The sequence below is a fragment of the Lepisma saccharinum genome, chromosome 17 (genome assembly GCF_977018435.1).
Source record: "Lepisma saccharinum chromosome 17, izLepSacc3.1, whole genome shotgun sequence".
In the NCBI taxonomy this organism is placed as follows: domain Eukaryota; kingdom Metazoa; phylum Arthropoda; class Insecta; order Zygentoma; family Lepismatidae; genus Lepisma; species Lepisma saccharinum.
The window spans coordinates 21,317,596-21,328,379 of record NC_139245.1 but is presented as its reverse complement, the minus strand read 5'-3'; the positions used below and the strand labels follow the sequence as shown (position 1 = coordinate 21,328,379).

The window sequence follows — 10,784 nt, the reverse complement described above, 5'->3', positions numbered from 1 at the left end:
TCTCAATCATCTAGAAAGTGAAGGTAACAGTGTGTGTTGTCTAGCATCGTCATCAATAGGAACAGTTCCTTAGTGCAGTATTCCATGTCAGACGGTTTTGATACCATTTCACAGTATGCCTGTGATGTGAATTGTTTTCCCTGGATCCATAAAATCCATCAAACACACACCTTGTTGGTTCCAGAACACAGTTGCCTTAACTTTTCGTGCAGAGTTTGCTTGAACTTTTTCAACCTTGGTGGATGTGAATGCACAACTCCATTGCCGTACTTTTCCTTCACTCATTACACTCAGACCATACACTTCACACAATTCTCAGTGAATTTCAGCACCATTATGAACTTTGGCGTAAAGAAATCGAATCCCAGACAGTACTTCTCAACTGGCGGGATTGTGTATTCAGGCAGTCATTTCATTTTAACATGCTCTAACTCAAACGATAACCGACAACTGACTAGTGAAAATATGATTGTTAAGTTGTCAATGGACCAGTTGAGGTTACTGTGCAGATGCGATCCGATCACTGTTGCCAGTCACTTTTTTATAAATAATCAGCCCTTTCTTTTGAAATGCACCTCATATGCCACTTTTGTCTAATTGCTACAATGAGGATGAGTAATGATTAGATAAAATTGATGAAAAGACCATCACAAAGAACAGGACCATTAGGATCTTCAATGGCAAGATTCAAGATTGAACATTTCATTCATTTGGCCACCCATTAATCTGGGTGCCATGTGAAAAATTTGTTCCAAGGTATGAACAAAATGTTTTGACTGTTATGTTATGTACATTTCAGATCAAATTGATGTCAAACTTGGGCAATTTGTGTAATTCAACATGGCATCCAAAATGGATCTCTACAAAACTTTGTCATGAAGCAATACTGCTGTGTCGCATATCATTTTGTATGCTTTTTTGGTCTAGGATTGAGAATACAAAGCCACTTTTCCCATAAAATCAATCTGAAAGATGTTTACGTCAAAGGAAGAAAGTATTAGCTCTAGAGGTGTGTGAAAAGATACCAGATATGGACACAGGAAACAAGTTGTAAAATCTGTTACTCGGAGCGAAGATGTTCTAGACTAGGGTGATCAACTTTTGGCCATGAATTTAAGGGAGATTTCCAACTTTCGGCATTAAATTTACAGATTTGGTCACGGCAAATTTTGCGCATTGTTAGCAGCGTGGCATCACTGCAGCAAATGTTTATGCAATGGATAATATTAGAAAAAAAAAAGAATCTATATTTTATATAGTAAACAGATCAAAATAGGAATAAAAATTTACAAATTTGCAAGACATTACGTCACTTCCACCTGCTAAAGATTAAACATGCAAGATCTCAGTTGACTTGAAATTTTGTATGTGCCTTGTTGAAATTTTGTGATATTGGTTGTTAATGAAAAATATGGGAGAAATAAAATGTCAATATGGGGGTGGGAGGATAAGATAATAATAATAATAAGAAGAAAAAACACTATGGGAGATCCCAGGAAATACTGGAGAGTTGGGGACACCCTACTCTGGACTACAATGGTTTCAATGATTTCTCAACAACAGTCCATCATAATCAAAATGATACTAATATATTATATCGGTACCATTATTGAGAATTGTTATATACCACTATTCAATGCTAATTAATGATTAATTGGTCCATCCCTAATTATTACTATCATACATTTATTACCTTTGGAATTGCAGTCTCCACAGTCTCTCTCCGTAACCACTGAAGCAATCCAACAAGTTTCTTTTGAGTTTCACTCATACTGTGATTCTTCGGAATGCTAATATGTGAGAAAAGTTTCTTGAAAACTGACCGATTAATGTAGTCATTCCCCAACAAAGTAGCAATCAGTGGTAACACTGACTTCTGAAGTCCTCCAAAGTCGTTAAGAAATTTCTCCACCCTATAAATCTGACAGTTCACATATTTCGTGCATTTTCCAGTCTCGTCAATTTCTTCTTCTGCCACAGGCACAATGGTGGATATGGGTATATAGAGAACATCATAAACAAAGAAGTCAGAATCGCAGCTCAAGACTGGACACCGGAGACTTCTGGCCAATGCAGCTATTTCATAATCAGCTTCAAAGTTACACTGTGCAAATGTCACATTCATCTCCCGCATAACTTCTTTAAACACTTCCTTCATGAGTAGTGGGAACATATGAAAGCTTAGTTGGTTCTTGGGGTTCAATTTCTTAGCAGCTTTCACCCTACCATTAACTCTGTCCCACACAACTGCCATTTTTCTCTGTTCATAGCCTCCGTCCAGTACCACTATGGGTGTCACGTTGGAGGTTTGCATTAATGTAAAAAACATACGCAAGCAACAAGCATATCTGTCATAATCACCCCCAAGTGAGGAATTGTTACTGGTCCACAGAGAGAACAGTTGGAAAGCTAAACTCCAGCCATCTATCACTGCTAAACAATCATGAAGTTTATGCTGCTCTAGGTACTTATCCGAATGATTTGAAATATACGTTGTCAATCCACGAACACCCATCTGGAAATGAAATAAGAACCAAGTCAACATAATTATCATAAATCACACATTTAACAAAAAACGATATGTACAAATATGATGGCTATCAACAATCACATACCTCTATAAATAAGATATGTTGAACCATTATGTCATGCTGCACCACATCAAGAGAAATTTGAGCATAACACTATTGTCCGGTCATTAATATATCAATGCTGTTAAGTTTCAAGACAGACATTTGAGTTGGTTTTAAGTCCATTTTATGCACAGTAAGGCTAATTGCGACTTGACTTACAGTTTAAAGTGGGATCCGAACCACTATGTGCCTCCACCGGGTATCGAACTTGGAACCCCTTGATTACAAGACGCCGACGATACCAATGCGCCATCGGGGAAGCCCCTCAAGAAAGAAATGATCAACCTTCCTGAGCCATGAAACTTTTTCTTACATGTGTAAATGCACGAAGAGCTACCAAAACTGTTGATTTTTTATTATTTTTTGGTTCATAAACACTGTGTGATGTAATGAAATTCTTATTTTTTTCAAAAGAAAGACAGATATCATGTTAAATTTCTATTACAAGATCTTCAACTTTAGAAAATTTTAGATCTTCACATTTACTAGTTTCTGAGTTATAAACAAATCACCTTAGAGTGATTACTAGGGCTCGGAAGTTGAGGAAAAATCCTTTTTTTTTTCTAGTGTCCGAAGACGAGGCCCAACATAATATATGTTCATTTTGGGTCATTGTAGGCCAGAAAAAGGTGGGTTTTATTAGTCCTGTTTTGCCTTTTTCGGTGGTTTTTTGGCTTATTGGTCTTTTTTTTAGCCTTTTTTCAGGTCTTAACGGCTTTTTTTGGCAACTTCGCCTTCTATCGACTATGTTTTTACTGCCCATTCTCAATTCGAATCATCATCAGTTCTTCACCTCTTTAAAATCCTTTCTGTAGTAAAGAAATAATAAAAGAAGAGAAAGAAATATATTTGAACCATCCCTGAAACGAGAGAAAAACATTTTTGGACGACTGAAGCAGGTACTGTACAAGGTCCATAAACCGTAACATGTCTGGAAGGTTGCGCTGTAAGTGGCAACTTTCTCTTGTTTTGAAGCTTTCAGCATGGTGTATATGACCAGACAGCATGTGCTGTCTTTGTATTTTTTTTATTCATTAAATATGTAATTAAAACTTAAATTATTAATTAATTTGGATCCCATTTATACGTCCTTTTTTCCGTATTTAGGTCATTTTTTTTTGGCAATTTATAGGTCTTCAACTTCCGAGCCCTAGTGATTACATAGCCCTGCATTTTTTTCAAAAAAAAATCGGATGATTTCAAATGAATAGGTGATTACGGAAGTATTTTGAGTTGATGTTTTAAGTCCACTTTGTGCAGAGTAAGGCTAATTGGGACTGGACCTACAGTTTCAAGTGGAATTCGAACCACTATGTGCCTCCACTGGGTATCGAACCTGGGACCCCTTGATTACAAGGTGATGACGCAACCACTGCGCCATAGTGGAGGCTGGAAGTATTTTGAATGCTGATCATGGAAATAACATCCATTCTCCCCCATCACGTCAGGATTTTTCACAATTTCACAATCAAAATTTTCATATTCGCCATTACATTACATCTATTACCTAAAGCAACAAAATAAATTTATGCAAGGGAAAGTTCAGTTGTTTACAAACCAATAGGTGATTCTGGAAGTATTTTGAATGCTGATCACGGAAATGGCAATGTTTTTCCCCATCAGGTCAAGATTTTTATTTTTCCAAGTTCAATCAAACCACCATGTCATAACATTGAGTTTTGAACATTTTGTGATGGAAATTTTATTTGTGAGGGATTTCGAAAATAAAACTTATGTAATCAAAGTACATACAATTTTCATGCCAATGTGTGTTGTTAAGGCAGAAAGTGGATTAAATGCTTACTATTCTACATGCCTTTACAGTTCAAAATTGGATGATTTGTATTGTAGAAAACCAATATTTTGCCACCATCTAAACAGAGCCATCTATTGGGGAAATGATGGAACTACACATTTTATTGTGAAATTAAGGCAGTTAATATCTTGCGGTTTTCTGAAAAAACTAGACATGATGGGTAAAAATGAATTTCATTTTTGTAATCAGCATGCTGAAATTATTCAGACACAACAGTCATCTGCGAGTCATCCAATCCCATGCAGGCCAGTGTCATTTTCTCCCACATTTCAAACAGACAGTTCGATCAAGTTATTTTATGTTGCCTTCAGCTACTATTGATGCATCTATCAGCCCATCAGAATTAATTTGTGTAGCCCTAATAGTTACAGAAATGCCAATATACTTGACATGGAATGAACATGACCAGGGAATAAGGATGTCTTCTTTTCAGATTTGGAGAGTATACTTCTCTATTTTATTTTATTTTTTGGTGGATTACCACTGCCATGGTTTGGTTGCATGTTACATGGAAAATGATTCTAATGTGTTGGAGATACAGACTAGGCCAGTTAAATTTGATCACTTTAGAATTTCTACATCTTTGGACTTAGAGGATGTTCAAACACTACCAAATACAAATAAAATTAATTAACTTCCATGTGTTACCTCCTCATAAAATATCTTTCTAATTGGTGGCTTTCGTAAATTGAAACAAAGGTTAATAAATGTGGTAGAATAGAGATCTTTCAATTAAAAGGAACTAATTTCTGAAAGATGTACAGTTCAAGTCCCCTCAATATTGAAAAAATTCTTGATAAGAAGTCATGTACAATAGGATAACAAAATTTCCAAATAGGTTTTCCATAGTCTCGGAAGACCAACATAATTTTTTTTTTTTTAAAAAAAGGAAAATCTATGCAATCTGCTATACACAACTTACCCAAAATATTAGAACATTTAAATAAAAAAAGAATACTATAGGTATAGTCGACGCCCTAGCTATGTTAACGACCAGCTGGCTTTGAAGTCCACGGAGCGTGTCCACCAGCTGCAACAATCACATTCAACGCACAGTGTTGCCACACATCTACTCTACACCACCTTGTCCCTCCGTGCACAAACACCTTTCCACGGTCTCCACATTGAAGTTGCAAAGTACGGCAACAGCGTATCCGCAGTCATGTGACTTAGACTCCACGTGGAGTAGACGAGCAGAATGACAGCTGCGCCCATTTGCTGAAGGTTGAGTGTGATTTGACGAAAACAACCCACCTGCTATTTATCCCCACCCACGTTTGTGGCGGCGGCTTTCTCCAGTTCCTCGACGTTAACGAAGTAAACGCGTGGACTATAATACACTGACACATATTTCAGTTTGGTTTAAAAATAATGGTCTAATAGGAAATATTACGAAACCAAATATAGCTAGATTCCAAATTACAAACAATGGTGAAGAAAACTCAGGAACTCTAACAAACTAAAGTTCTCAGAGTACAATTCAACAAAAATGGTGAATTGAATCCAATGGAATTGGACTGATGCTGGTGGAGAGATTGACAACTGCTCCACTGGCATTTTTTTTCTTTTTCTCAATTTATGAACCTCCGATTGTATAAAACAAAATGAATAAACATAATGATTTACAATTTGCTTGATACTACTTATGTTCATACCACAGGGAGATGGCCACAATGAAAATTACAAAATAAATAGTACTACCAAAAAACTTATCAATACTCCACTATAATACATCTCCACAAGCTAAAACTAAACAAAAATCATTTGTATGGACATAATCTTCATAAACGGCACAAAATTTTCACTTTCTTTCTTGCAGGGGTATGGACGGTTAAGGGTACCGCAACATTAATGAATGCGCATTTCTTGCATTTTTTAGCAACTATAAATATTACCATGCTTATACCTATATGAAATTAAACACACATAAAAACATGACAAAGGGTCTCTCCGATTGTGTAGTGGTAAATTGAGGGGTCCCAGGTTTGATACCCGATGGAGGTACAGTGGTTCGGATCCCACTTTAAACTGTAGGTCCAGTCCCAATTAACCTATCTGTTAAAGTATCAGGCCTAACACATGGACTCTAAATGCATTTTAAGAGTTTCCTGAATCCTCAATTTTTATATATTTTTTTCACATTACTGAATACCCAGTACATTACTATTTTAAATTTCTTTCACAATAGCCTCCTCCATAGTACAATACTAAATGTTTGCTGTATAACACCAGTGATTTCACAGGATAAGGAGCAAGGGGGACAACATACTCCGTTCATGTATTTGCTACATAGGTTCCAATTCTTTAATTCCAAACTAATCATGGTACATGTGCATTTTTACATCGTTAAATTTATAGACATGATTGTTACTGTTAACATATACTTCATTGGTTTAGTGATAACTTACTGCATGTTTTCTGTAGAATGATTTTTCCTTTCCGCATACTCCTATGTGTTGTGTTTGTTAGCAGCAATTTGTTTACTGTAGCCTGCTACTCCCAGCTCACATGACATAAGGTGCAAAGGGGTACTGTGTTCCTAAACATTTTCACTGTTAAGTTGAAAGGCCAGGTTTAAGGGTCCTAGTGTTAAAATAAGGTCCCTAAATGCTTCCAAAGACTGATCATGTGATAGGCTATCTGGTTTCAACCACGAAACCCGTCTTCAAGCCTTGCATGACGATGCATGAGTACTCTGTATCTGAGACAACTGTAAACCAAGAATTAGTGCTTGTTCAGAAGCACAGATGCTCATGTAAACTACTTTTCAAATAATAAGTTTTCCTGTAAATAGTGAGCACTTAGTAAAACTTAGAATTATGCTAATTAGTTTTCCAAGATTCAAACTTACTATCCAAATAGTTTGCGGTATTCTCGACTTCCCAATACTCCTGTAAAAGTTGTGAAGATCATTAAACATTGAAAACCATTATCCATTCATGCACATCTGTACGCACAACAGTAACGGTTCCAAATGTTAATATCTTCAGTTAGTATTATTTACTGGAGATTTGATTTGAAAAGCTCCTTGAAGAGCATCGCACTTCACAGTGAGAAGCCATTCTTGGCTTACAGCTGTCTCAGATATGGAGTACTGATGAATTTTCATGGAAGGCTTGAAAAGGGGGAGGGGGGGGGGGGAAACTGCTGCTTGAGGCAGTGAGCAGCCATTCTTGGTTTACGGTTGACTTAGACATGGACTTCGGTGGATTATCGTGTGGATATGAAGGAGATGTCATGCTTTAAACCAGAAAATACGTGATCACGTGTTGGAAGCAACTGGAGAGGTTATTATAATGCTAAGGGGGGGGGGGTAACATTTCCTATTGTCTTACGATTCTTTTCAAATTCTCCTAGCAGAAAAACTAATTATCATAGAATTTTGGAATATCATTGTCACACAAAATTTGAACCTTCCTTAACCCTTTCAGGGTGGGGCCTATAGATGTCAGAAGTAACTCAAGGACGGATGACGAATATTTCGTCAAACAAATAGTTTGGTAATAAAAGTTTAATAAACAGGAAACCGGATTTAAAAAAACACACTGAATCTTTTTTGGGTTTAATCTCAAAGCTTTCACCTCACATCTGGCGTCATCGCTGAGTATACTCTGATGTCGTTCTCGCGTCGCCAGGCTGATTGTTGTGCTGTCGTATTCGCCTTTATATAACTTGGGGCAATCAGCAACCTGGTGGTTTGCCCTGATCGATGGGAGCTTTTCTGATGACGTCTCTGCAGCCAGTTGTGATGAAAATTCTCCTTGATTTTGAATTTTTTTTTTAAATTAAATTTACTATTTGTGTTATCGTTTTGATGCTACGTATTCGCCTTTATCCCCCCTCTCTCTCTCTCTGAAAAAGAGAGAGAGAGAGAAAGGGGAGAAAGAGAGAATGAAGAGAGAGAGAGAGAGAGAAAGGAAGAAAAGAGAGAGGAAGAAGAGGAAAGGGTAAGAGAGAAAGAGGAGAGAAGAAGGAAGAAAGGGAGAGAAAGAGAGAATAAACTTGGGGCAATCAGCGACTAGTGGTGGTTTGCCCAGATCGATGGGTGCTAGCGGATGGGCTTGATTTCGAGTTCTTTCTTTTTTTATATAAAATTTACTATTTGTACTATCGTATTCGAATTTATATAACTTGGGGCGACCAGTGGCAGTTTGCCCTTGATTTCTGATGGCAATTTCTAGACGTTTCCGACAAATTTTAACTTCAGATTCGTGATTAGCAGGCCTCAATTAGTAAGCAGGGTATGTCAAATATGAAGAAAATCTGAGAGGGGTCCGGTCATCTTAAGTCATACCCGAAATCATTCTCCAGAAACAGACATCAAGTAATCGCTAACCTATAAGTATCGAACATGTGAAAAATGTCTGTGCGCCACGATTTGCTCAGAATTAAACAATCGAAACTTAGGCCATTTTATATACAGTACACTCTAGTAGGCTGAATAATAATTTAAGAAAACAGTTTTTGTCTCTTATACATGTAATTTTACTAGCCTATGTGTTTTTATATCCAGATTTGTATTATTATAGCGATCATGTGCACATGGGGAGGTTGAGTAACCATCTGCTACATGGTGATCATTTATGAAAATATACGGTAACTGTCTGATATCGCCCGAACGGATTTCTTCAAATTTACAGGAGAAACTACTTACTGAAATCACTTTCTGTATCTATGTCGAGGTTCTTCGAGGCATTTTCTTTCACGGAAACTAGAAACTTCACCATAGAATGCTGCAGAACAATAAATAATCAGTTGTTACGTAAGGAACTTGCATCTTCTGTAACATTACACCGTTGTTTCCATTATGTATGTGCAGATGGCGCAAGCGTCAAAAGTCACGCGGTCTCGGCAGTGTTTTCAAACGTGTCTTTTTTTTTTACGAGAATTTTTTTTTACTATGCTTACCTAACCTAACCTTGCCGGAAATGGTCCGTAAGGCTATCGTGAATGGTTTTTGGGGCTATCATTCAATGGTTTATGATGACATAATAAACACCTATGCTTACCTAACTTAACCTAACCTTGCCGGAAATGGTCCATGGGGCTATCTGTCATTCAATGGTTTATGATGACATAATAAACACCTATGCTTACCTAACCTAACCTTGCCGGAAATGGTCCGTGGGGCTATCGTGAATGGTTTTTGGGGCTATCCGTCAATGGTTTTTGGAGCTATCCGTCAATGGTTCGTGGGGCTATCGTGGATGGTTTTTGGGCCTATCATTCAATGGTTTATGATGACATAATAAACACGAAAGTAGGTATTTTTCGATTAAGACGGTTGAAACACTGCTTACCCACTCCAAATCGACAAAACACAAGTACGACGCGCGATGATCATGACGAGTGCACGCCATATTGTGTTACCCAAGCATAACAAGGAAGACAAATGACTTGTAATATGAAAAGTTGACACTATTTTATGGAAAAAGGCATAACTTCACCTTAACACTATTTTATGGAAAAAGGCATAACTTCACCTTAAAGAATCTTCCGCAATACAGAATTATGTAAGTATCAATGCTAAAATTAAGGAAATGAACAAGCGATAGGTGTTCGGGCCTTATCGGACAAGTACCGAAGATGCTAAAATGACATCAAACTCAATTCAGACTTTACCATACACGTCTTCACATTACCATTACATTTTCAGTATCGTAATGTGCGTTTTATACTCACAGCGTGATAAACGTATGTCAATAAATAATGGAAAATTTGCCGATATTCACTAACTATAAGAATTAATGCTGCATTCTAATACACTCTTGCAGAAAAAAAAACTTACTTTTCTATATTTGGTATACCATATATTTATCAATATACTGCTTTCATTTTATACGGGCATATACTAATCACAGCATGTGTGTTGCATTCATTGTTAATGTTTATATTACACCCTCACACGCATTTTATTCCCATCTTGAGCTCAAGTTCACGGATTTAGGGCAAAATCTATTTTCCCCGACCTGCATTGGACGCTTCCAGTTCCAGACATACTCAACGTTGGGTTAGAAGCAAGTGAAGTTTCTAGGTTGGACGTGTTTGTCGGAACTTCCTTGATGCAAAGGTGTACACACTACGTTACCGTATTTACAATTATGTTGTCCGCACGCAGGCATGTATAAAAAATATATGTGCGTGAAATCCTTGCTGGCTGAAGTAGCAATTTCTACATCTCTTTGATCTCAACCTCCAGCTACCTTACTTTACTCCAAAGTGTGGCGTTAGTGGAAACGCCCAATGATTACAAAACAAAAGTACAGTGTTTGTGTTTAATATGTGGTGTTTTTGCCACCCGTATCGTTTAATAAACAATCCCAAACAGTTATATT

At 37.1% G+C, this 10,784-nt stretch overlaps 1 protein-coding gene across 5 annotated transcripts in view; it reads right to left on the bottom strand.

Moving 5' to 3' along the window:
* Positions 1-10,784, bottom strand: part of LOC146001576 (uncharacterized) — a 27,281-nt gene extending 16,497 nt beyond the window's left edge. Inside the window, exons 1-2 of one of the 5 annotated variants that reach the window (XR_014443582.1) lie at positions 10,547-10,754; positions 1,694-2,515 (exon numbers count right to left, since the gene is read on the bottom strand). The gene's annotated coding sequence lies outside the window, so the exon portion shown is untranslated. The other 4 variants (XR_014443581.1, XM_083139069.1, XM_083139070.1 and 1 more) reach the window with 4 other exon arrangements.